Here is a 24,315-nt window from a genome sequence, read left to right on the forward strand (position 1 = left end):
TAGCTTCAGTGTTCTTCGGTTATTACGAGCATTGATTATATTGATGCTCTTTAGGGCTTTCAACCCATAAAGTAATATCAAGCGCGGTTACTAACCGTGTATCTAGTCTTTTCTGGAATGCGCGCTCGCGTTAATAATGACTTAAATTATGAAGCCTTTCTACAAACATTCCATTTGTTTATTCTTTGTTCATTACTCAGAAATTGCAGATCACAAATCATCTTTGCACTGTTTCCATGGTTTCAATGCCTTTTCTTAGTATTTTTCCGCAGTTGAATTATATAATATAGACTGATTAGGCTTAACAATTGGTAATAAAGCAGAGGCATAGGCCAAATCATTGCACTATATACAGATGTTAAAACTACACCCAAAAAGCATGAAGACAAAGACAAAAGACAAATTATGAAATAATGTTAATATAACCAGTTTCCACAGTATATTTTTTAAATAAAACTGATTCGTATTGTTCATAATATTGTTCCTAGTGTATTAACTGTGCACATTCCCAGTGTAGAGTAGATGACACACCACACTTAAACTGATTACCAATTTAGCCACAAAGAAGTGCGCATGCGCATAGTTTATGTAATAGGAAATGGTGGTGAGCTTATCTACTATATCAACATGTTGTTATACACAAACTATTATTTTTTTTTTGTATTAATATTTTTTTTTATTTCGCAATAAAGAAAAAAATACACAAACTAATATAGATATCTAGAATTTATTTAATTTACATTTTTGGAGAAAATCGAACGGTGTAGTTTGTATTCTTTCTGAATTTTTACTTGTTGTTTATTATACCTTGATTCACAAAAATGAAATGTTGTAGTAGTTATACTGAGCTTATATATCTTGCAGGCATACTCACCGACAGATTCGCCAAGCAAGTGCGAGTGGTGGATCAGAACCCGATCGGCAGATGATTCCGTTGGGTCTCCAGTTGCTTCCGGTGGATTCAAAGCCGAATCCGGTGGATCACAAGATGATCTGCCGGATTTATTAATAGATCAGCCGGGATCACCAGACGATCCACCGGAATCACCAGCCGATCCACCGGGATCACCAGGCGATCCACCGGACAAGGATACAGATGATGGGGCAGCAGGTAATATACTTTTTACATCATATTTTCTAGTATTAAACAATTATTCCGAAAAGTTGCTCTTTTATTTAATTCTAGATTTTAACCCATTGCCATTATTTGCTTATCTTTCCATCTGAGAAGTATATTGATTTTTTAACAAATTATTTCAGAGTAAATTTTGTTCTCTATAAAGACAATTATGGTTGAATAATCGTCATTTGGACTTTTCATTTGCTTAGAAATTGTATATTTACACATTTGCTATTATAATAATGGGTTGTATCTTTTTATTACAATTGTATCAAAGCAGCAAGCAGCATTACATGGGTCCAAGCTAAGGGTTATGTTGCTCTTGTAGGTGCAGTTGAATTGTGTTTTTTAATTCAAAATAACTACTGCATGTATGAGCACATCATGCGAGCTTCCCAAATATTAATGCTTTTTGATCTTTAGATGCAAAATTTTAGAATTCAACGTGATCAAATAAGCTAAAATAAAGTATAAAATTATGAGTGAGTACCATTTCACATCTTTCATTAAAATCAGCCCGACTGCACGAGGGCAGGTTAATATAATATCAAGTGTAGCGTTATTGTATGTTTTACCCAGGAACCAAGTATATTACAACCGGTCTCTGGTAGCAAAGTGGTTGTCGCATAAGACTCAGGTTCGGTAGACCCGGGTTCAAATCCTTCCTTAGACTGAACATCAACCCCTACCCTGGATGAGTGTGCCACAGACCCAATGGGCAGGCCAATTCCACAGGCCGAGATTCATTCACTAACGATTGCGTCTTGCTTGTATTCCACCGGGCCTGGTTGGCGCCAGGATAGCGCATTAAAATTGCCATTTGATAGGGAGATGGCCACACAGGAAATGTAGTCCCAAACAGGAAATGACTTCTGGGGCAATGCTGTCGCTATGTGTCAGCACTAGCACTTACAAGAAAAAGGCAGGAGAGACAACAGTGACATTCAATGTCCGGAATTTAGAAGAAAAAAAATATACTACAAATGTAAATTTAAATCACCAGAAAATCTGGATACACTGGAAAATCCTCTAATACACTGTATTTTGTTCTGGAAATGCGGCAGGATACACCGTATACAAACTGAAGCAACATTTGTATCGTCTCTTAAATGTGCACCTTGGTCGGTGCACTGGCAGGAATTATGATTAGGATAAATTTTGTCAGACCATGGAAACTTTGTGAATAAAATACGAATGAAAAGTTAAAACCTCAACAGTATTGAAAGCATTGCAAAACAAAAAGAATATGTATAATCATTTCTATTTAGTGATGTTCTATTGAGTGAGTTTTTAGACACGCAATCTAAATAACAAATCAATTATGTGCACCACACTTCAGATGAATTTGGCTTTATATCATAATTTCAGTTTCCGTAAATCAATCTGCGGAAATCATTAAATATAAAATATATACTGTCAAATATTTAGACTGTATTCAATCTAATTGAAGGAAAATTAGAAATCCATATTAACATGATATAAACAGATTGCTTATACGAACATGTTTTAGTAAGGTTATTAACAATATGCTCGCATATTTGTTAGTGGGTATATCACCTCTGGGAAACATTAGCATATAGGGAGGCAGATAAAGCCATTTCCTTATTCAAGATCTTTATATCAAGTTGTCCTTTTGTAAATAATATGTACCACTTGTTGGGGGAATTGTGACTTCATTAATTTAGAAAAATAATAAATGTGTAAAAGGACTCTAATTGGGTATGTTATTAAACTAGGTGTAGAGTTTTTAATATTTTTAGTCAAAACTATCTTTCACCTGCAATCTTTGGTTTCATACATAGGGTGCTACTTTTGTTAGTTCCAGATCGGACGCAGTCCGAAAACAGGGACTTATGGATTGACCTCTTTGCGTGCGTGCGTGCGTGCGTCCGGATCTGTATCTTAGACATGCCTGGACCAATCACAATCATACAGCATACATAATATTATACATATGCACATCAATTTGTTTCACGATCTGGTTCAAGATGGCCGAATGGCGGGCATTTTTGCACTGAAAAATTTCCCGGCTGTCTACATATGGATTTTGTTCCAACTTGGTACATAGGTTGGGCATTATGGAATCTTAATGCATGTCATTTTGTTTTTTTAGATAAGATTCAAAATGGCCGACTGAATGAATGAATCCAGTTCTAGTGCCATATATCTGCCATGCTTTGACTCATGCTTTGATCAAATTTTATATATTCATTATAAATCATGACATAGATATATTGCTTTGACTATCTGATCCAAAATGGCCAAATTGCAGCCATTTGTGCTTTAAAAATCATCAAAAATCAAGCATTTCTGGCATTCCAGAACTGGATCTTGGCGTTTATGGATGGATGTTATTCAAACTTGGTACATACATTAGAGAGTAGGGGTTCCTGATGCACGTCATTTTATTTTTCAGATCGGATTCAAAATGGCTGACTGGCGGACATTTTGTTTGAATGAATGCGCTTCTAGAGCCCAATCTCTGCTTTGACTGATTATGCTCAAATTTTATATATTAGTCCTTGTATATTTCTAGTTATATGTAATTCTAGTCTTTGTATATTTCTAGTTGTATGTATTTCTGGTCTTTGTATATTTCTAGCTATATATATTTCTAGTTATAGGTATTTCTGGTCTTTGTATATTTCTAGTTATAGGTATTTCTGGTCTTTGTATATTTCTAGTTATATGTATTTCTAGTCTTTGTATATTTCTAGTTATATGTATTTCTAGTCTTTGTATATTTCTAGTTATATGTATTTCTAGTCTTTGTATATTTCTAGTTATATGTATTTCTAGTCTTTGTATATTTCTAGTTATATGTATTTCTAGTCTTTGTATATTTCTAGTTATATGTATTTCTAGTCTTTGTATATTTCTAGTTATATGTATTTCTAGTCTTTGTATATTTCTAGTTATATGTATTTCTTGTCTTTGTATATTTCTAGTTATATGTATTTCTTGTCTTTGTATATTTATATATAGTTATATGTATTTCTTGTCTTTGTATATTTCTAGTTGTATGTATTTCTAGTCTTTGTATATTTCTAGTTATATGTATTTCTTGTCTTTGTATATTTCTAGTTATATGTATTTCTTGTCTTTGTATATTTATATATAGTTATATGTATTTCTTGTCTTTGTATATTTCTAGTTGTATGTATTTCTGGTCTTTGTATATTTCTAGTTATATGTATTTCTTGTCTTTGTATATTTATATATAGTTATATGTATTTCTTGTCTTTGTATATTTCTAGTTATATGTATTTCTAGTCTTTGTATATTTCTAGTTATATGTATTTCTAGTCTTTGTATATTTCTAGTTATATGTATTTCTAGTCTTTGTATATTTCTAGTTATATGTATTTCTAGTCTTTGTATATTTCTAGTTATATGTATTTCTAGTCTTTGTATATTTCTAGTTATATGTATTTCTAGTCTTTGTATATTTCTAGTTATATGTATTTCTAGTCTTTGTATATTTCTAGTTATATGTATTTCTAGTCTTTGTATATTTCTAGTTATATGTATTTCTAGTCTTTGTATATTTCTAGTTATATGTATTTCTAGTCTTTGTATATTTCTAGTTATATGTATTTCTAGTTTTTGCAATATTCTTTTCAGTTTCCTTTTTATTTTCACTTTATTGTCGGGTTTGTCTTTCATTGCTTTATTATTTTTATTCTATTTTATTTAAATTTTTATTAATTATTATAATATTTTATTAGTTGGCCGTTTGATATATGCTTTTGATTTTACTTGTTGAAGTTATTCTATGTTTTAGGAATTTCTGCCAAAAAAGGCCACGATTTTTTTTACAGTTTTCAGTTAAAAATATATAAATAAAATAAACCGAGGGAACATCAGAGTCGACTAGTGATGTTGAAAAATTCAATTTAAATAGCGTAAATAGCAAATGAAAAAAAGTAGAAAAATCTAGGGTCCCTTTTTTGTGGTGGACCAACTAGCATATACCTCTCGTTCTCCCTCCGATACTGCCTTGTAGTTTTTTCCTGGAAACAACACGGAGCCCCAACGAAATTGGACGGTGGTAACATTTAAAACATAAAAAATGGTGATATAGTTTTTGACAGTTCAAAGTACAAAAACTTTTTATTCTGATCACCGTAAATATAAATTCTGTGTCAGTGGCACTAAATTAGTTTGGTAAAATGTATTGTTATGTCGCTTCTCGTGATACTCCGGATAAACAGCCTGCAAACTGCGTCTCCAAAGTCCGACTCACTCTCCACACAGAGGGCGTTTGCTCGCTGCATGCTTTACGCATACACACGTAAAGTGACTTCACCACATAAGGATTTGCATTACAATAGCCATGACGTGGTTTTTGGTTTGCGAAAAAAAATTCTGACATTTGAGTTCCTATATTTCATTTTGCATAATCATTTCAAAGTTTAAATGCGTGCGAGCGCACTGCAAGGGGTTGTTTTTCAATGAACCACCGAGGCAAGTATCGTTCTAAGAAAGTTTCAAAACTTCGAAATTTCTTCCAGGAGCGTGGAATGCACGAATTGTAGAATTTATTTTCGTTAAGCAGCTTTCCTTTCCTGAGATACACCTCCAAGTAAATGGCGGAATAACAAGTCTTGCCCTTCGTTCTAAAAGCAGTCCCTAATATTAAAACCATTGATACATATTTAATTGTTTCGTGTGGGCTCATATTATGCATTTATATGGGCTGTTGGAGTTGACGGTACGGTTTTGGAATAAAAAATCAGTACAATCGATAATCCACCTGGATACTTTAAATGACAGCGGGATATGTTTGAGCGACTAGGTCAGGAAATATTTTGAACAAACAGCTGCTATATCGGTTATCCGGGCAGTAAAGATTCGAGTCCGTACATTGCCTCCTACAAAATGTATAGAATAAATTCGAAAATAATTATTAGGCTTTCAGTTATCACCTCGCCGAATCAATGGAATGAAATTAACATCCAAAAGTCGGGAATATTTCGCGATATTTTTTTTCTTGAGTGCATTGGAAGAATATCATGAGCATCGCAATACCAGTTAACCCTTTTTTATGGCCTGTGGGTTCGAATCTAGAAATAATATGCTTGTCGCACGCCCCGGGGTCACCCTATATTAAAACCTTACACCATGTGCATTCTTGCTAAATAATAATAGACCCCTAGGTCTGGCAGCACATTGGCAAACCATACCCCTATTGCGGACGCAATGTAAATTGCCCCCTACAGCAGACATATCACTGTGGACATATTGACGAAAAATTGCAGACATATATTGAAAACATCCTACTCCTATTGCGAGCATTCTCAGCCGTTTTCTGCACTCAAGTTGAGTGCGAATCAACTCAAACAAGCTACTTATGGTTGCTGTGTAATGCAACTCATGTTGGTATCATTCGATGTTGTATGGGTCTGCTAATTTTGGGCCTAGGGCGGTGTATGGGAGTGGTTGTTGCAAGAGGGGACCTCCAGCGGGCGCAGCAACCCTGTGGGGGATACAGGAATACGCTTCGGTTGAACTTGATGGCAGACTAAAAAGTCAAATGTGGATGCAAGTATATGTTTGTGTAACACACCGTTCACAAAGCCTCACAGATCATTGATTCAGTGGGACAAATGTGTACGGGAAAGATAAATTTTGGGGTTCGGCACAGGAAAGATACATGTGGTTCATCGATATAGTCACCAAGACCGGAAGCAGGGGCAACAAAACCAGGCGGCACACACAGGCACTTTAACTCCACAATCTTTAATGTAATCCACTTCAGTAAAATAAACAAAGGTACAATAATTAGCATATGCATATAAATATGTGAGATAGGATATCCTGAAAATATATCAAGGAAAGAAAGAAAACCTAACCTTAGCTAATTAGTGTTTGAGTTTAAATGTGCTAATCGGCCCCTCAATGAATAATAAAATCAGCTAATTTGTCCCTAACAAAGCCAATGTTATCAACAATAACTGAACAATAACCATCAATCAATCAAAAAACACAAGTGTACATAAGTAACAAACACATGAATACGTCAACAGTTCAGCATCGATGTTCACATCAGGTCACAGTTCACTCACAGTCAGCTTCAGTGTGCAGTTCCTGAGGCTTGACAAAATCCACCGTTGGGGGCGCTGCACGACGAAATAGGGCGTGGCCTGGGTGTGTCCGGTGATTAGCCAGGTACAGCGTAGAGGGCACTGTTCAACAACAACGGGCGTGGCCTGGGTGTGTCCGCAGATTATTCGGACACAGTGTTGAGGGCGCTGCTCAACAACAATGGGCGTGGTCTGGGTGTGTCCGCAGATTATTCAGGCACAGCGTTGAGGGCACTGTTCAACAACAATGTTATCAAAAGTTCATTCGTAGAAATTCTGAACAATAGTCATAATCAATCGTCATAATTCAGAAATAGTTCTCTGTACAGTGGGACACAACTTGACTATCAATCCCAACTCACAGTACAAGTGTTATTCAGCAGACAGTTTGAAAGTAGAAAGTTGAGAGGTAGAATTACTGTACCCTATATTAGCTTAGTTACAGCTGCTATCAGATGTCACCAGTCAGCGGTTCTTTTGATGGATGAGAACTGATGTCACCACAGAGTCACCAAAAGTTCAGGGTGAGATTCACCCACTCCCGTTGCATAGGAAATCTTGAAATACAGCTGGAAACGTTGATTCCGGTCCGATCTCCCGAAAACACAGTTCTCTGAGTTCCTCTTCTCATAAGCTCTCTGAATATGAGAACCACATCCCAGCTGACTCCTGGTTTAAGCAGGAATGCAACTGCTCCCCATAGAGCTGTCCCAAAACACTGTCGACACTCTGGGAACTATCTGCTGACTAATTCAAACCTGCAAGCTAAGCTAGTATCTTTACTGGGGGTAACTCCACCCTTGGACGCACCCCATAGGTCAAGGAGTCCATCATCTGATAATGACGGTGTACTTTTCGACAGGTATTAATGACTCTAAAATTCCCCAATCCCTATATGGAGTGAAACACAGCTCAGCCCATTGTTTCTGAAAAAGTGGGAAAATTGCCTGGAATGTGCTTATAACTTTGAAAATCTGGATAATTGTGCGTGATTATCAATAACAATAAAACTAAAAAATAAAGAAACCTATGTCAATACACTATTATCATATGTCTAATTAGTCTAATTAATATTAATCACCTCAATTCCTTATTAAGCTATTCTAATTAATTTCTGCCCTAATTAGTACTAAGTAGCCATTAACTTGCTTGTAATAAGTGATTTCATCTTCATCTTCAATTTGGTCTCCATGGTTACCCCATAGCTACCAAGAAAGCTATAGTACCCCGTATAGGAAACTTAAACAGTAAACACAGTAATTCTGGAAGAAATTAAGCAACGCTCAAAAGCTGCTAATAAAAATCACAAATTATCTACGATATACTACGGCTAATCTTCAAACATTAAATCTTTGCTAATTATACTCATTACCACATAATTGGCTTTGACCTAATTCTTACTTTCCCTGTAGTTTTAACTGAAGTTCACACACACTAACCATAACACTAATTAACTGTCACTCTCACCAACTGATAGTGGGTTCTCAAGTATCAATGAACACCAGCTGGTATACATATACTCACATGTACTAGCTATCGTACCCTACTCTTAATCGTATGAAATCATTAAGGTCTAATTATTTCAATCGGTTACACTCTCCCCGTCCAAAAAGAAAGGTAGTTCCAAATCCATGGAACTCCTTAAAAAACCAGTAATCTCTCAAATAGAGTCTTATCACAGAACATCTTCACTGTCATCAGGTAAACCTGATTCTAGCTCGTATATACATAGGATAAGAACACACAAGCTGTCTGGAAACAGACCAATGCTTACTGTACAAAAACGCAAATCTGGCTTCACCTTCGCCCAATACAGGGTTCCGGTTCACCAATAGATACCTGGAATTGTCATCTCTTAATGTCCTTGCACAGTGGCCAAATGCGTCAGATCCCTCAGCATCTGTCTGCACCACCGTTCTTAGCGTCAAAAGGGATTCCGTCAGTACCATTTGGATTTCTTGAGTCCAAGCTCCGCTTACACAGCAAAGGCCCATCTAAGACTGATTAAATACTATAATCCTATCATCCTGTACACAAATCAATCATTCCATCCTAACTTACCTAATGAATTCCCACACCACCAGTATCACCTTCACTGACACAGGTGTTGGGATTTCATCTTTTTCTGCCATCTACCTGGACAATTTACCATCAGTCCTAAGGTTACATATTCAACAGGTGTTTAACTCCACACAAGGAGTTTCTCTGCTATCAGAACACCTTATATGCATCACATCTCATTCAGCCAACTGTGCACAGATAATTTCATCAGTTATGAATAATTAATTTATTCAGATTAACAACTGAAAATTACATGTAAAAAATCAGCTTTTTCACTCTTCGTTCTTGCAATTTTCATCTCTGTACCTGTAATCAAACAGAAAAGAAATTGTAATCATCATCCCAAATTCCATGTTTACATCCTCCCAGAACGCTCATTAGGTAGGTTTAATTCCAAACCCCACCCTGGGTGAGTTTTACATCACATCAGGACACACCGTGGGTGAGTTCTATGTTATCCTAGAATGCACCTTGAGTGATTTTCACGTCATCCCAGAATGCACCTTGGGTGAGTTTTACGTCATCCCAGGATGCACCTTGGGTGAGTTTTACGTCATCCCAGGACGCCGCTTGGGTCAATACAGTTAATACATACTCCACTATCTAAAATGAATGGCACATAAAAGAGCAATATACAATGTATGCTACGTAAATCTGACTAGCTAGCTCTAGGAACGTCCCCCATTCACTCAGCGGGCCTTTTTACTCTATGCTCGTGGCCGATCACCTCTCCACCATAAGTCTGCCATAGCTCTGGACTTCACCGCATTTCTTCAGTTTATCAACTCCTCCAGACTATGCTTATGTGGTCTCCAGATTGGAGCTTCAGATCTCAGATTAGTCTTACTGATTAGGGTTTTTCGTGACTGATTACTACTCAGTTCATCATAATCTTTCTTCATCTCAGCCAACTGTATGGCCAAATCGTGTACCTCTTTTGCCAATGACTCTTCCAGCTCTTCCTTAGGATTATTCCTATTAGTCTGTCGGCTATACAAATGATAATCTTCAAGTCTGACAGGTAATTGTCTAGTCCTTGACGATCTGCGAATCCCTGAAACAGTGGTTTCGTAATCATTCCTGTCAGCTTCACTGGACTCGCCTTCCATTTGAACATCCTCTATTGCTTCATCAGTGGCTTCTTGCACTTGATCATCGGCACTCTGGCCTATCGCAGTTGTCATATTATCATTTCTCAAGGCCACCTCTGAGTCCTCCAAAGTAATCTCCATAGGAGGGCTTGGAGTACTGGTCTCAATAATCTCAATAGATGGTGCTGTGCTCCGTGTGTCTGTCCAACTTGTCTCAACCGATGCAAACTCTTTTTTCCCTGGTACACTGGTAATCTCGGGGTTGGTTTCTGCTAAAGTTGAGGATGTCTCTCGCGATTGTACAGCTGGGGCCACAACTATACAAAGTTCACCATCTGATTCTGAATCATCAGAGATCTCATGCCCATGGACTTGATTTCTGGTTTTCATATGGTGCTTCTTCTTATTTGACTTTACTGGTGATGGTGATGGTATCTTTAACCTTCAACGGATTCCCAACATATGGAATAGGTGTAGAATTGCATGGAAGCAACATGTTTCGATGCAAAACCCTCTCTTTACTTCCAGGTTTTTCAGATTTAACCACATACACTGGTATATCTGGGTTACTTCTCCGGATTACTTGATAACGATGTGGCTCCCATCTATCTGCAATCTTCTTCTTTCCTCGGACACTGACATTTTTCACCAGGACGAAATCCCCAGCTTCTAACACAGCATCTTGAGTCTTTAAATCATACCTCTTTTTATTACGCAGAGCACTTTCTTTTGACTTATTATACGCTATCTTATATGCCTCACTCAGTCTTGTACGTAACTGACTAACATAATCCGCATTATCATCGTCATCCTCCCCATCAGGCTTCAGCCCCATGTATACATCAATCGGCAATCGGGGATGTCTGCCATACATGAGAAAGTAAGGGGTATACCCTGTACTATCATTTCGAGTGCAATTATATGCATGCACCAGAGGATCTATATAGTTCTTCCATTCCGATTTCATTAGTGTCGGCATTGTACCTATCATATCAATTAAAGTTCGGTTAAACCTTTCCACTGGATTTCCCTGGGGGTGGTAGGGAGTAGTCCGTGACTTGTGTATCCCAGCTACCTCACACAGCTCTCGTATGACCTTTGATTCAAAGTTGGCACCTTGATCTGAGTGGAGTCGAGCAGGAAACCCATAATGCGTCAAGAAATGTCTGTATAAAGTCTCTGCTGTAAGCTTGGCTTTCTGTGTAGCAGTCGGAATTGCTACTGCATAACGGGTAAAATGATCAGTCATCACTAGTATATTACCAACTCCTCCACGATTGTCTTCTATAGTGAGATAATCCATACATAATAACTCCATAGGTTGGGTTGTTTGGATGTTCACTAAAGGTGCAGTCACTTGGTGATGACTTTGCAACTTGCGGCAAGTACATCGCTCACAACTCTTAATCTTATCTTTCACATCTTTGCTCATGAGCGGCCAATAAAACCGAGCTCTCACCAATTCCATCGTACGATCTTGACCCATATGACCCACATCATCATGCAATCCTTCCAATGCAGCTCCCCGATACTTGGTTGGCAAAACCAATTGGTAGTGGATTTCACCATTCATCCCCACCCTTCAACGGTGCAGCACCCCATCTTTGAAGCATAATCGGACCCATTCCCGGAGTCCAATTCTGACCCTAATGTTCTCTTGTTTGCGTACACATGCTTTCGGTGCCTGGTTCTGCTCTCTGTAGGTATAAAGTTTACCAATATCTTGGTCTTCTTTCTGCAACTGCTTCCATTCCGCCATGGTAACTGCAGGTAGGGATAGCTTCCCAGGAATAGGTGGTGGGTTCACTAAATTATCCGGAATAGCCTGAATACTACAGCTGAGGGCTTCCACCCAAGGGTTGTGTATAATGCGATGTGTACCACACATGGCTTTCACCTCTGGCTCAGATAGGCACACCATCTCTGCCTCTCTCTCTCTAGATAACTGAGCTGCTAGTTCACGGACATGAGAAGGTCGCTCTGGGATTGGCCCATGGCATTTCCTGGACAAACCATCTGCATCTGCATTCTGCTTTCCCGGTCGATAGATAAGTCGAAAATCATATAACGCCAGGGCAGCCATCCACCGATGTTCTGTAGCGTCCAGGTGTGCAGTCCGGTCTACATAGGTCAGTGGATTGTTATCTGTTACAACAGTGAATTTGTTGCCATACAAGTAATCATGAAATTTAGTGGTTACTGCCCACTTTAGTGCTAGGAATTCCAGCTTATGAGCAGGGTAGTTTCGCTCACTAGCTGTCAGTCCTCGGCTGGCATACATGACTACTCTTTTCACTTTGCCTTCTCCTTGATACAAAACTGCCCCCAACCCTGTACAACTTGCATCTGTGTGTAGTTCAAATGGCTGACTATAATCTGCATATGCCAATACAGGGGCATGGGTAAGCCTGTCAATTAATGTATCAAATGCCTCTTGGTGCTTTCTTTCCCATTTGAACACTGGTGGCTTTATATTTTTCTTACGAGAGTGCTTTGTAGGCAATCCCACAGTAAGGTCATCTAGAGGTCGAGCAATCCTGGCATACCCCTCTACATACTTTCTATAATATCCACAGAAACCCAGGAATTGTTTCACTTGCTTCCCACTGGTTGGTACTTTCCATTCACGTAATGCACTTGTTTTCTCCGGGTCGGTCTCAATACCTTGCTCTGTTACAACATGTCCTAAATAATTCACTCTGTGCCGCAGCAGCTGACACTTGCTTGGTTTAACTTTCAAGCCTTTTTCATGGAGACGCTTCAATACAGTTGCTAGTCTATCTTAATGTTCCTCAAAGGTTTTGCCAAAAACAATGATATCATCTAAATATACCAAGCATATATTCAGATTCAAATCATTCAAACACTTTTCCATGCATCTCTGGAAAGTGGCAGGGCTTCCAGTGAGGCCCATACTCATAACGATACTCTCCCAGAATCCAAGTGGTGTCACAAATGCTGTCTTCTCGATATCTTCCTCTGCCATTCCTATCTGCCAATAACCAGATTTTAAGTCGAGGGATGAAAAGAATCTGGCTCCTCCCAAAGCATCTAAACTTTCATCAATGCGAGGAAGTGCATATGAATCACGAATAGTGCGTGCATTTATCTTTCTGTAATCTATACAGAGACGTACTGTTCCATCCTTCTTGCGAACCAATACTTTTGGACTATGTGACTCACGGATAACTTTACTATCTTGCATTCCTTTCAAGATCTCACGTAGCTCAGCATACATAGATGGTGGAATTCTGCGATATCGTTCTTTTATGGGTTCATTGTTCGTGAGTCGTATGTGATGCTTCTCAACATCACAGTACCCCAAATCATGTTCATGAGTTGAAAACACTGCTTTGTTCTGTACCAATAACTGCTTAACCTGTTGTAACTGTTTCTCATCAATGGGAGATTGCGACATATCAAATTCTACACCTTCTTGTAGCACGATCTTCCTGGTACTTGTTGGCTTGAGAGCTGAATTATCAACTGGAATTTTGTTCTGTTCTTCATCAAACTCATTTGGTGATTCCCCAGGTTTCCCAATCCATGTCACTGCAGAGGCACGTCCAACTACCTGTCCAGGCCAAATAGTAACTAGTACCCTTGATATATTCTGTACACATACAGCCACCTTTGTCTTCTTCCGACAGTCCAGCACACTAAGTGTGGAGCTTGTAGTGAAGTCACCTGACATCTTACTAGTAGGCTCTACTGTTACCACATATTTATCACCACTTGGTCCACGTCGAGTTCGTCCCCATAATAGCATCATGTGGGATGGTTTCACAGTGATGGGTCGAGTCATCAGTGCTTTGACATTCCCCAGGTCACCTTGTTTCCCAATGAACCGATCACGTTCTTCCAGTTTCTGAAACACCGTTCTAGCTGTGTCGGAGATTCTCATACAGCGTCCACCAGTCCATTTCTTGTTTTGAGTCTTCAGCAATACTCTGGGCAACAACTCTAGCAAGTTAGTCCCTACTATTGTAGGCACTCTTTTATTATAGGGTGTGTTTGGCACTACAAATACCGGAATAATATAAGCATGGTCATCACCAAATAAATTTATGGGGAAGGCCATGCTCACCTCAATAGTCCCTGTAAAATGTATGGGACGATCATCAGCTCCATGCACCTCTATGCTATCTCCCACACTTTTAAGTGGTACATGAGATAGACATTTTCGGTAAAACATCTCACTAATTGTTGTCACCTGCGATCCTGAATCGATAAGGCAAGTGACCTGGTACCTTCTATAAAAACTGTTTCCTCCATTGCTCCTCCAATCAGTCCTGCATCTGGTGTGGGATCACATTGCACACGTATTGCTTTCTGGGCTTGTCTCTGGTGTCCTTTCATTAGGTTAGTCTTGGGTTTTTGCTTTTTCTGTGGGCAGTCTTTTGCCAAGTGTCCTTCCACATGACAATTGTAGCACTTCCTATGCTCTACTTTCGGCGCTTTGCAATTTCGTGACAAGTGACCATCTTTTTGACAGTTATAACACTTTGGTTGTGGATACTGTGAAGAGTTACCCTGCGATGAATTCCCTTCCTGTTTGCTTACCATATCCAGGGCAGCTCGCTGACTCTTTACTTGACTCTCCAGTCTGGTAAGATTCTCCATCTGGGATTGCAATGCTTCCTGAGTACTCTTAACCAAGTTCCCCATTTGCTCCATGGATAACTCTTGTTGCTTCGATCTATCTGCCAAGTTATGGATACCCTCAGTGGCAATTGTCAATAACTTGAGATTCCTGGCCGCCATATCTTCTGAACTGTCAATCGATTCTGCTTCTGCTGCATTCACATGTTGGGTTCTACCTGTAGCACTACGTTTCGACTTTATCTCCATATCTCTCTCCAGTGCTTCCTGCTCTGCAGTCCGGCACAGCTTCCTTAACTGATCGAACGTTGTACACCCATCAACTTTATGTCTGACCATGGACACTACATTATCGTTTCGAAGACTTCTCCAGAACACTGTTCTGAGAGTTTCGTCAACCATAGCTGCAGTTATCCCACCCCGCCTACGAACTTTGTTTAGCTCTACTTCTAATCGTACTCCATAAGCAGCAATGCTTTCATTCTCTCCCTGTCTACTAGCATAAAAGCGACTCAATAACATGGCTCCACTCTCATCTACCCCATACACCCCTTCTAACTTCTCTATTATCTGCACTAAACTAGCATCTTTATGCATGGACATTACAAGCTTTCTTGCGGAACCCCTCAAAGATCCTGTCGCTGTGCGCAGTATAAAACTTGGGCTGGATGACCTGTCTTCCCTCAAACATTCTAAATCATATAGCCAAACTTCAAAATCCACATCACCTTTTCGTTCAGCATCACCAGAAAAAGTTGACAATCTGGGTGCTTGAAAGACAGATAATGGGGTCACTGGGACCTCTGTGTCAGAGTGTGAAGAACGATCCTTACTGCCTGCTGAATAATTCGGGCCGAGACTTACCTCAGAAATACTTTCTTCTTGCTGCAGAGAAAACTCTCTTCACCTTGGAGACGGTGACCGAAGCCTTTTTCGCTGTTTATCTTCTTGAACTTGTTTCTGCATCTCAACTTCAAGCTTCAAGCGATCCTCCTTCAGCTGGCGTTCACATTCCAAAAGGCGCAGCCGTTCTTTTTCAACAAACTCCCACTGCTGAAGAGCCAGTTTATCGTCCTTCTCAGTATCGGCCTCCCTAGCTTCAAATTCTGTGCCAGACTTGGGTGTGGACGCATCCAACAACGTCCCAAGCAGCTTACCACGTCCTCTACCAGACCATTTGGGGATCGCCCCTTCATCCGGGATACCGCGCCTTGTCAGTGGCGTATACACGGGCGGCGACGCCAACTCATCTTTCAGGTTCGCCATTATGCCTAGCTTCCGTACTATCCCGACATATACACCAAATATTCTCAATACACACAAGACATTCACTATTCGTCTCTGAATCAACTTTGGATTTAACAATCCTTTATTGGACAACAGACACTCATATACAACTCACCTGCCTAGTCCGGTGTCACAAGGATGCTTGACTTGAGCTTCTGCTATCACCAGCACAGCACTGTTCTCTCAGCTGTAAGCACCAGTGGATCGTCAGCATTGGCCACCGCTCAAAGATAAAAGACCACCTGTTTCTGAACCCCGAACTACCGTCCGTGACTTGCCGAAAAAAATCAATAAACCACTATGTCAACACTAACCTCGATTCCCACGTTGGGCGCCAAGATGTAACACACCGTTCACAAAGCCTCACAGATCATTGATTCAGTGGGACAAATGTGTACGGGAAAGATAAATTTTGGGGCTCGGCACAGGAAAGATACATGTGGTTCATCGATATAGTCACCAAGACCGGAAGCAGGGGCAACAAAACCAGGCGGCACACACAGGCACTTTAACTCCACAATCTTTAATGTAATCCACTTCAGTAAAATAAACAAAGGTACAATAATTAGCATATGCATATAAATATGTGAGATAGGATATCCTGAAAATATATCAAGGAAAGAAAGAAAACCTAACCTTAGCTAATTAGTGTTTGAGTTTAAATGTGCTAATCGGCCCCTCAATGAATAATAAAATCAGCTAATTTGTCCCTAACAAAGCCAATGTTATCAACAATAACTGAACAATAACCATCAATCAATCAAAAAACACAAGTGTACATAAGTAACAAACACATGAATACGTCAACAGTTCAGCATCGATGTTCACATCAGGTCACAGTTCACTCACAGTCAGCTTCAGTGTGCAGTTCCTGAGGCTTGACAAAATCCACCGTTGGGGGCGCTGCACGACGAAATAGGGCGTGGTCTGGGTCAACAGAAAAGTTGCGGCAAAGTGCTGAAAAGTAGTGGCAAAGTACTGAAAAGTTGTGGCAAAGTGCTGTAAAGTAGTGGCAAAGTACTGAAAAGTGTGGCAAATTACTGACAAGTTGTGGCAAAGTAGTGGCAAAGTACTGAAAAGTTGTGGCAAAGTGCTAAAAAGTAGTGGCAAAGTACTGAGAAGTGTGTCAAAGTACAGAAAAGTTGTGGCAATGTGCTGAAAAGTAGTGGCAAGGTACTGAAAAGCAGTGGCAAAGTGCTGAAAAGTATGGCAAAGTACTGACAAGTTGTGGCAAAGTAGTGGCAAAGCACTGAAAAGTGTGGCAAAGTACTGACAAGTTTAGGCAAAGTGCTGAAAAGTGGTGGCAAACTACTGAAAAGCAGTGGCAAATTGCTGAAAAGTGTGGCAAAGTACTGAAAAGTTGTGGCAAAGTCGTGGCAAAGTACTGAAAAGTGTGGCAAAATACTGAAAAGTTGTAGCAAAGTGCTGAAGAGTAGTGGCAAAGTACTGAGAAGTGTGTCAAAGTACAGAAAAGTTGTGGCAATGTGCTGAAAAGTAGTGGCAAGGTACTGAAAAGCAGTGGCAAAGTGCTGAAAAGTATGGCAAAGTACTGACAAGTTGTGGCAAAGTAGTGGCAAAGCACTGAAAAGTGTGGCAAAGTACTGACAAGTTTAGGCAAAGTGCTGAAAAGTGGTGGCAAACTACTGAAAAGCAGTGGCAAATTGCTGAAACGTGTGGCAAAGTACTGAAAAGTTGTGGCAAAGTCGTGGCAAAGTACTGAAAAGTGTGGCAAAATACTGAAAAGTTGTAGCAAAGTGCTGAAGAGTAGTGGCAAAGTACTGAAAAGTGTGGCAAAGTGCTGAAAAGTAGTGGCAAAGTAGTGAAAAGTGTGGCAAAGAACTGAAAAGCAGTAGCAAAGTACTGAAAAGCAGTGGCAAAGTGCTGAAAAGTGTGGCAAAGTACTGGAATGTGTGGCAAAGTACTGAAAAGTTGTGGCAAAGTCGTGGCAAAGTAATGAAAAGTGTGGCAAAGTTCAGAAAAGTAGTGGAAAAGTAGTGAAAAGTGTGGCAAAGTACTGAAAAGCAGTAGCAAAGTACTGAAAAGTGTGGCAAAGTACTGAAAAGTTGTGGCAAAGTGATGAAAAGTAGTGGCAAAGTACTGAAACGTAGTGGCAAAGTGCTAAAAAGTGTAGCAAGTACTGACAAGTTGTAGCAAAGTAGTGGCAAAGCACTGAAAAGTGTGGCAAAGTACTGAAAAGTTGTGGTAAAGTGCTGAAAAGTAGTGGCAAACTACTGAAAAGCAGTGGTAAAGTGCTGAAAAGTGTGGCAAAGTAATGAATAGTTGTGGCAAAGTAGTTGCAAAGCACTGAAAAGTGTGGCAAAGTGCTGAAAAGTAGTGGCAAAGTACTGAAAAGTAGTGGCAAAGTGCTGAATAGTGTGGCATAGTACTGACAAGTTGTAGCAAAGTCGTGGCAAAGTACTGAAAAGTATGGCAAAGTACTGAAAAGTTGTGGCAAAGTGCTGAAAAGTAGTGGCAAAGTACTGAAAAATGTGGCAAAGTACTGAAAAGTTGTGGCAAAGTGCTGAAAAGTAGTGGCAAAGTACTGAAAAGTAGTGGCAAAGTGAAGAAAAGTGTGGCACAGTACGGAAAAGTTGTGGCAAAGTACTGAAAAATGTGTGGCAAAGTGGTGGCAAAGCACTGAAAAGTGTGGCAAAAGACTGAAAAGTTGTGGCAAAGTGCTAAAAAGTAGTGGCAAAGTACTGAGAAGTGTGTCAAAGTACAGAAAAGTTGTGGCAATGTAGTGGCAAAGCACTGAAAAGTGTGGCAAAGTACTGAAAAGTTGAGGCAAAGTGCTGAAAAGTGGTGGCAAACTACTGAAAAGCAGTGGCAAATTGCTGAAAAGTGTGGCAAAGTACTGAAAAGTTGTGGCAAAGTCGTGGCAAAGTACTGAAAAGTGTGGCAAAATACTGAAAAGTTGTAGCAAAGTGCTGAAGAGTAGTGGAAAAGTACTGAAAAGTGTGGCAAAGTGCTGAAAAGTAGTGGCAAAGTAGTGAAAAGTGTGGCAAAGTACTGAAAAGCAGTAGCAAAGTACTGAAAAGCAGTGGCAAAGTGCTGAAAAGTGTGCCAAAGTACTGAAAAGTTGTTGCAAAGTAGTGGCAAAGCACTGAAATGTGTGGCAAAGCACTGAAAAGTTGTGGCAAAGTCGTGGCAAAGTACTGAAAAGTGTGGCAAAGTACTAAAAAGTTGTCGCAAAGTGCTGAAAATTGTGGCAAAGTACTGAAAAGTTGTTGCAAAGTAGTGGCAAAGTACTGAAAAGTTGTGGCAAAGTCGTGGCAAAGTAATGAAAAGTGTGGCAAAGTTCAGAAAAGTTGTGGCAAAGTACTGAAAAGTAGTGGCAAAGTACTGAAAAGTGTGGCAAAGTACTGAAAAGTAGTGGAAAAGTACTGAAAAGTGTGGCAAAGTACTGAAAAGTTGTGGCAAAGTGCTGAAAAGTAGTGGCAAAGTACTGAAACGTAGTGGCAAAGTGCTAAAAAGTGTAGCAAGTACTGACAAGTTGTGGCAAAGTAGTGGCAAAGCACTGAAAATTGTGGCAAAGTACTGAAAAGTTGTGGTAAAATGCTGAAAAGTAGCGGCAAACTACTGAAAAGCAGTGGTAAAGTGCTGAAAAGTGTGGCAAAGTAATGACAAGTTGTGGCAAAGTAGTTGCAAAGCACTGAAAAGTGTGGCAAAGTGCTGAAAAGTAGTTGCAAAGTACTGAAAAGTAGTGGCAAAGTGCTGAAAAGTGTGGCATAGTACTGACAAGTTGTGGCAAAGTAGTGGCAAAGCACTGAAAAGTGTGGCAAAGTACTGACAAGTTGTGGCAAAGTGCTGAAAAGTAGTGGCAAAGTATTGAAAAATGTGGCAAAGTACTGAAAAGTAGTGGCAAAGTGAAGAAAATTGTGGCACAGTACTGAAAAGTTGTGGCAGTGTACTGAAAAATGTGGCAAAGTACTGAAAAGTTGTGGCAAAGTGCTGAAAAGTAGTGGCAAAGTACTGAAAAGTTGTGGCAAAGTGCTGAAAAGTAGTGGCAAAGTACTGAAAAGTGTGGCAAAGTACTGACAAGTTGTGGCAAAGTAGTGGCAAAGCACTGAAAAGTGTGGCAAAGTATGAAAAGTTGAGGCAAAGTGCTGAAAAGTGGTGGCAAACTACTGAAAAGCAGTGGCAAATTGCTGAAAAGTGTGGCAAAGTGCTGAAAAGTAGTGGCAAAGTACTGAAACGTAGTGGCAAAGTGCTAAAAAGTGTAGCAAGTACTGACAAGTTGTGGCAAAGTAGTGGCAAAGCACTGAAAAGTGTGGCAAAGTACTGAAAAGTTGTGGTAAAGTGCTGAAAAGTAGTGGCAAACTACTGAAAAGCAGTGGTAAAGTGCTGAAAAGTGTGGCAAAGTAATGAAAAGTTGTGGCAAAGTAGTTGCAAAGCACTGAAAAGTGTGGCAAAGTGCTGAAAAGTAGTGGCAAAGTACTGAAAAGTAGTGGCAAAGTGCTGAAAAGTGTGGCATAGTACTGACAAGTTGTGGCAAAGTAGTGGCAAAGCACTGAAAAGTGTGGCAAAGTACTGACAAGTTGTGGAAAAGTGCTGAAAAGTAGTGGCAAACTATTTTAAAGGAGTGGTAAAGTACAGAAAAGTGTGGCAAAGTACTGAAAAGTTGTAGCAAAGTCGTGGCAACGTACTGAAAAGTATGGCAAAGTACTGAAAAGTTGTGGCAAAGTCGTGGCAAAGTAATGAAAAGTGTGGCAAAGTACAGAAAAGTTGTGGCAAAGTGCTGAAAAGTAGTGGCAAAGTACTGAAAAGTGTGGCAAAGTGCTGAAAAAGTAGTGGCAAAGTAGTGAAAAGTGTGGCAAAGTACTGAAAAGCAGTAGCAAAGTACTGAAAAGTGTGGCAAAGTACTGAAAAGTTGTGGTAAAGTGCTGAAAAATAGTGGCAAACTTCTGAAAAGCAGTGGTAAAGTGCTGAAAAGTGTGGCAAAGTAATGAAAAGTTGTGGCAAAGTAGTTGCAAAGCCCTGAAAAGTGTGGCAAAGTGCTGAAAAGTAGTGGCAAATTACTGAAAAGTAGTGGCAAAGTGCTGAAAAGTGTGGCATATTACTGACAAGTTGTAGCAAAGTCGTGGCAAAGTACTGAAAAGTATGGCATCGTACTGAAAAGTTGTGGCAAAGTGCTGAAAAGTAGTGGCAAAGTACTGAAAAATGTGGCAAAGTACTGAAAAGTTGTGGCAAAGTGCTGAAAAGTGTGGCAAAGTACTGAAAAGTTGTTGCAAAGTAGTGGCAAAGTAATGAAAAGTGTGGCAAAGTACTAAAAAGTTGTGGCAAAGTGCTGAAAAGTGTGGCAAAGTACTGAAAAGTTGTTGCAAAGTAGAGGCAAAGCACTGGAATGTGTGGCAAAGTACTGAAAAGTTGGGGCAAAGTCGTGGCAAAGTAATGAAAAGTGTGGCAAAGTACAGAAAAGTTGTGGCAAAGTGCTGAAAAGTAGTGGCAAAGTACTGAAAAATGTGGCAAAGTGCTGAAAAGTAGTGGCAAAGTGCTGAAAAGTGTGGCAAAGTACTGAAAAGTTGTTGCAAAGTAGTGGCAAAGCACTGGAATGTGTGGCAAAGTACTGAAAAGTTGTGGCAAAGTCGTGGCAAAGTAATGAAAAGTGTGGCAAAGTACAGAAAAGTTGTGGCAAAGTGCTGAAAAGTAGTGGCAAAGAACTGAAAAGTGTGGCAAAGTGCTGAAAAGTAGTGGCAAAGTAGTGAAAAGTGTGGCAAAGTACTGAAAAGCAGTGGTAAAGTGCTGAAAAGTGTGGCAAAGTAATGAAAAGTTGTGGCAAAGCAGTTGCAAAGCAGTGAAAAGTGTGGCAAAGTGCTGAAAAGTAGTGGCAAAGTACTGAAAAGTAGTGGCAAAGTGCTGAAAAGTGTGGCATAGTACTGACAAGTTGTAGCAATGTCGTGGCAAAGTACTGAAAAGTATGGCAAAGTACTGAAAAGTTGTGGCAAAGTGCTGAAAAGTAATGGCAAAGTACTGAAAAATGTGGCAAAGTACTGAAAAGTTGTGGCAAAGTGCTGAAAAGTGTGGCATAGTACTGACAAGTTGTAGCAATGTCGTGGCAAAGTACTGAAAAGTATGGCATCGTACTGAAAAGTTGTGGCAAAGTGCTGAAAAGTAGTGGCAAAGTACTGAAAAATGTGGCAAAGTACTGAAAAGTTGTGGCAAAGTGCTGAAAAGTGTGGCAAAGTACTGAAAAGTTGTTGCAAAGTAGTGGCAAAGTAATGAAAAGTGTGGCAAAGTACTAAAAAGTTGTGGCAAAGTGCTGAAAAGTGTGGCAAAGTACTGAAAAGTTGTTGCAAAGTAGTGGCAAAGCACTGGAATGTGTGGCAAAGTACTGAAAAGTTGGGGCAAAGTCGTGGCAAAGTAATGAAAAGTGTGGCAAAGTACAGAAAAGTTGTGGCAAAGTGCTAAAAAGTAGTGGCAAAGTACTGAAAAGTGTGGCAAAGTGCTGAAAAGTAGTGGCAAAGTGCTGAAAAGTGTGGCAAAGTACTGAAAAGTTGTTGCAAAGTAGTGGTAAAGCACTGGAATGTGTGGCAAAGTACTGAAAAGTTGTGGCAAAGTCGTGGCAAAGTAATGAAAAGTGTGGCAAAGTAAAGAAAAGTTGTGGCAAAGTGCTGAAAAGTAGTGGCAAAGAACTGAAAAGTGTGGCGAAGTGCTGAAAAGTAGTGGCAAAGTAGTGAAAAGTGTGGCAAAGTACTGAAAAGCAGTGGTAAAGTGCTGAAAAGTGTGGCAAAGTAATGAAAAGTTGTGGCAAAGTAGTTGCAAAGCACTGAAAATTGTGGCAAAGTGCTGAAAAGTAGTGGCAAAGTACTGAAAAGTAGTGGCAAAGTGCTGAAAAGTGTGGCATAGTACTGACAAGTTGTAGCAATGTCGTGGCAAAGTACTGAAAAGTATGGCAAAGTACTGAAAAGTTGCTGAAAAGTGCTGAAAAGTAATGGCAAAGTACTGAAAAATGTGGCAAAGTACTGAAAAGTTGTGGCAAAGTGCTGAAAAGTAGTGGCAAAGTACTGAAAAGTAGTGGCAAAGTGAAGAAAAGTGTGGCACAGTACTGAAAAGTTGTGGCAAAGTACTGAAAAATGTGGCAAAGTACTGAAAAGTTGTTGCAAAGTACTGAAAAGTTGTGGCAAAGTGCTGAAAAGTAGTGGCAAAGTACTGAAAAATGTGGCAAAGTACTGAAAAGTTGTGGCAAAGTGCTGAAAAGTAGTGGCAAAGTACTGAAAAGTAGTGGCAAAGTGAAGAAAAGTGTGGCACAGTATTGAAAAGTTGTGGCAAAGTACTGAAAAATGTGGCAATGTACAGAAAAGTTGTGGCAAAGTGCTGAAAAGTAGTGGCAAAGTACAGAAAAGTTGTGGCAAAGTGCTGAAAAGTAGTGGCAAAGTACTGAAACGTAGTTGCAAAGTGCTGAAAAGTGTGGCACAGTACTGACAAGTTGTGGCAAAGTAGTGGCAAAGCACTGAAAAGTGTGGCAAAGTACTGAAAAATTGTGGCAAAGTGCTGAAAAGTAGTGGCAAAGTACTGTGGCTAAGTAATGAAAAGTTGTGGCAAAGTCCTGAAAAGTAGTGGCAAAGTACTGAAATGCAGTGGCAAAGTGCTGAAAAGTCTGGCAAAGTACTGAAAAGTTGTTGCAAAGTACTGGCAAAGCACTGAAATGTGTGGCAAAGTACTGATAAGTTGTGGCAAAGTCGTGGCAAAGCACTGAAAATTGTGGCAAAGAACTGACAAGTTGTGGCAATGTAGTGGCAAATTGCTGAAAAGTGTGGCAAAGAACTGAAAAGTGTGGCAAAGTGCTGAAAAGTTGTGGCAAAGTAGTGGCAAATTGCTGAAAAGTGTGGCAAAGAACTGAAAAGTGTGGCAAAGTGCTGAAAAGTAGTGGCAAAGTGCTGAAAAGTGTGGCAAAGTACTGAAAAGTTGTTGCAAAGTAGTGGCAAACTATTTTAAAGGAGTGGTAAAGTGCTGAAAAGTGTGGCAAAGTACTGAAAAGTTGTGGCAAAGTAGTGGCAAATTGCTGAAAAGTGTGGCAAAGAACTGAAAAGTGTGGCAAAGTGCTGAAAAGTAGTGGCAAAGTGCTGAA

Source organism: Saccoglossus kowalevskii, unplaced genomic scaffold (assembly GCF_978046115.1).
Source record: "Saccoglossus kowalevskii unplaced genomic scaffold, keSacKowa6.1 SCAFFOLD_24, whole genome shotgun sequence".
In the NCBI taxonomy this organism is placed as follows: domain Eukaryota; kingdom Metazoa; phylum Hemichordata; class Enteropneusta; family Harrimaniidae; genus Saccoglossus; species Saccoglossus kowalevskii.